Here is a 4,207-nt window from a genome sequence, read left to right on the forward strand (position 1 = left end):
TGTTTTTGTCTCTAGACTCTATCTGTATCCATGTAATCTCTAGCATGTAAAATCCCCTTCTTGATGATCATCGTTATCAGTCCACTATCATTTTTAGGCTCTTTTGGTTGCATCATGAGATGAGAAGAGCTAAGGGATAGAGGAGCATAAGGATGGGAAACCCACAAGTATAAAGGAGCTTAGAGGCTTATCCTATTTTTACTTGATGTTATTTTTTCATACGAATCTTTAAACTTTAAGTATATGAATCCCTAAACTTTAATTAATCAAAAGGCCATTTACTTCTCTAAGCCCAATAACCTTTATTGGCATTTATTGGTTAAATATATTAGTTTTATAATTAATTAATTAAATATACCATGATATAGATTAATTAATGACAGATTGAATTATTATAATCAATAGTTTATGTTCCCAGTCTGGAGGGTGCCAAGCTATACCTCATGCTCTAGAAGATATAAATGAGTACGATAACTCTCTCATGGAATCTTGTTGTCTTTGATTACCATGAACATACATTGTTTGTTTCGCTTGAGTCTTCTAGGAGCACATAGGGTATGGCCAATTGTCAAACCCTAATCGGTCATTCGAATTAGCACTAATGCATTGTAAAATCATCGGATAAGTTTTTTACGATATTCCACTACCATGGCCAAGGACTTCAGCGCATCATTTTGTCTCATCTTATCCTAAGAGTGAACACTCCCATCGTGACCACTCAACCATCATTGTGAACATCTTGCGGCACCCAAGCTAAGATTATTTGGAATTCAATGCATAAGAACTTGTAGGTCATACTCAAAGTATGATCGTATGTCCACAAGACGTCTTTCGTGTCTAGAGTCTTAGGAGCACTTACAAAATTTTGATGTGATTCAACCTGATTGGCAGTTTGGTAGAGTACCGTTCAGATATTCATATGGGTCAATTTAGTTAACTCATTATATTAAGGGGCACCCTCCATTAGTTCTTAGTGTCTCAACACTAATGGCTACAAGATCAGCCAAACTCATCATTTGGATGGTGCTACGTAGTGTTATTTTATATGGATATTTTCATATCCTTGTACAATATCCTTCTAATGGGAGTATTTATAACATTTTACTAAGGATTAACGATATATAAATGGCAACCTCATTATAATTCACTAAGTCAGAACATGTACTCATGCATTCATACATTACACATGCATTATAATGTAAATAATCTATTGATATGGAACATTGAAAAAGATATGGAATGTGTGATTAGTTTGTCGAGCACATATCTTTCCATCATTTAGTTTATATCATTAGGGTTTTCAAATTTATTCTTATTCAATAACTCAACAACAAAATTTATAGTTTTTATGAGATATTTTTATCTTAGATATTTTATTAGAATTGTTTCACAAAAAAGCTACTTGTATGAGCCTTTATTATATAAAGTCAATAAAAATTAATGAATTTGAACAATTTTGTGCTACATATACATTCTTATCACCGAATTTATGATAGATAAATTTGCATTATGAAAGGTTTGAAAAAAATCCAAATTTTATAAAATACCAGCATAATTTTATTTTATAAAAAATACTTTAATTATAATGAACATAAAATAAAAGTGTTTGGAATCTATTGTCATGAAATAGAGTGTATTTTGAGTGAATTTAGTACACCTAGATTCTCATTTTAGCAATATTTTCACAATATACTACTCAAGTGTATGTCATCTGCAATAGATGGAATATCTGATTGATGGAAATGTATGCAGTCAGTAAGCCAATCACACATTCGATATCTCATTTGATGTTCATTAATATAACATATTCTTTATATTGCACGTGTGTTGCTTATAATGAAGTATATGCATACATGATTAGACTTAATAAATTATGATGAGATCGTAATACGGAGATCACAAGTATTTAAGCATGTGTAATGAATCAAATAGTAGGTGCTAAATGACATGCTTGAAATAAATTTTTAATGACTATAATTATTTAAATTTATCATTTAAACAACATTTACCACTTAATTCCTGAAGTTGGCCTAAATTAGTAATTGAGTATTTATAAGTATTCTTTTAGACTAACCCCACTTGACTCTCTGAGTCAAGTGGAACAAATCTCACTTCTCTTTTAGAATTTTTGACATGTTCAGGCTTAGGTCTCATTTGAGGGTCATTGGGATAAGGAAAATAGGTTCAAGAAGGCCCAACCATGCTCAGAGCTCTAGGAGTGGCCCAGAGTTACAGCTTGCATGATTTTAATGAGCCTTTAATCTCATTAAGGCCAAATCTTCAAAAAAAAAGCAAGCCAAGTGAGAGAGCACAATGAGGAGCAATCAGAGGACTCAAACCTGATTGGAGGACACCTATTCACCAGGATTGAGGCTGCAGAAAAGATCTGGACCATTTAAGGCCTTGGGAGATCCAAGGGTCATCATTTCTCTCTCTTCCCTATATAAATCCCTCACAATCCAATGTAACACTCAGTTTTGTTTCAATCTAAATCCAAGATTTAGTGGCCTGTGTGCAATTTTTCTTGAGTCCTCTTACCTTTAGTGAAAGTTGGGCAGAGCAAGGGTGTTCTGGAGCAAGAGCTGCTGGAGAAGTGGAAGAGTCTTAATCACCTTTGGCCTTGGCGGTTGTGACAAAGAGGTTGGATCACTATTTCTTCCCCTCATCCTTATCTGTTCACCTTTGTCTGCATGTTAGTTTTGAAGCAGCTAGCCAACATCCATATGGCTCCAACTCCTACAACATCTAGACGGTCAAATTTATTTTACTTATTTTTATTTTATTTTAAATTTAAAATAATTTCTAAAAAAAATGTTAAAATGCCCAAAAGTCATATTTTGTCTAATATTTCCTTCTAGCATTAATTTTATTTGGATAAAATTTATTAATTATAATTCTAGTAAATCTAGTTACTTTGCTTTATAGGTGATATATAATAAGTATGAAAAAACTTATACGAATCTACCAAAAAAGTATTTAAACTAAAAAATTCACCAACAATTACTTTGCTATCTGAGGATCGACCCTTACTCTCCCTAGGCTAGTAAGCTTTATAAATATTTTTTTTTTAATTCAGATTACCTAAACAACTATGATTATTGATTACTTTATCACTAATACACCCCAAAAACTAAGTAATCAATTGGCGCCATTGCCGGGGAGCAAGGTGTTATAATTAGTGGATTTATCATTTCACATTTAAATTTATCTCTTTTTTTTAAGGGTGACTATCACCCTTAACCAAATTACTAAGCTTATTTTTAGCTTATGGTTTTGACAAGAGCTCAAGGATCATCAAAAGCTGTCAACGAAGACCCTACAACACTACATCAAAAAGAAGTCTCACAAGAGGTTACCTCTACCCCTCCCTCTAAAGATATTTCTGAATGTTTTATGTCTGATAATGAGGGATTTGAATTTACTATGGAAAATAAAACCCTTAGAGAATCTTACAAACCGACTAGGAGTAAGGAAACTACTAAAATCCATGCACCCTTAGGACCTAATGTTTCTTTTACAATTGACATGGGTTTTCAAAACTCTTTACCTACCTTTAATGGATTACCTTCAGAATATGTTTTATCATACCTTGATGAGTTTAGTGAAAAAATGTTCCATCTATCAACTTCCTGGCGTCTCCTTGGAAGTTTTGATGATGAAATATTTTTTGCTAACCCTCAAAGATAGAGATAAGGAATGGTTTAGGAACTCGAGGATCACTTTCAAATCACGGTAAGAAATTGAAAACTGCCTCTTGAATAAGTTCTACTCTCTTGGGAAACCAATTCTCTTAGAAAAAATATTCTAATTTTCTCATAAGGAGAGGAGACCTTTAATGAGCCTTGGGAGAGATTTAAGGATGTAATTCGAGGGTGCCCTCATCATGGAATGACCACAACTCAGATAGCTCAAATATTTTATGAGGGGATAAATGAGATATCTAGAACCAAGCATGATAACAGATGTAATGTAAGTTTCTTGGATACTTATGAAAAATATCATATCAGTATAATTGAAGGAGTTTCAGCGAATGACTTACAAACTAATGTACTATCTAGAAGTGCTAGGCAAGGGGAGAAAGACAAGGAGGAGTCCTGAATGTCAATGGCCTAGAAGTTAATGTTGAGATAGCAGGGTAAGGCACGACATAGGGAGAATAGATAAATGAATTGAGCAGCTCACTGACTTAATAAAAAATGGTTTAATG

General features: G+C 33.2%; 1 non-coding gene across 1 annotated transcript; it reads right to left on the reverse strand.

The window, feature by feature from the left end:
• Nucleotides 1-3,784: 3,784 nt before the first annotated feature.
• LOC144710759 (small nucleolar RNA R71) lies at nt 3,785-3,890 on the reverse strand. Its single transcript, XR_013583403.1, has one exon. It is a non-coding gene; the product is annotated as a small nucleolar RNA R71 (small nucleolar RNA).
• Nucleotides 3,891-4,207: the final 317 nt, after the last annotated feature.

Source organism: Wolffia australiana, chromosome 12 (assembly GCF_029677425.1).
Source record: "Wolffia australiana isolate 7733 chromosome 12, ASM2967742v1".
NCBI lineage: Eukaryota > Viridiplantae > Streptophyta > Magnoliopsida > Alismatales > Araceae > Wolffia > Wolffia australiana.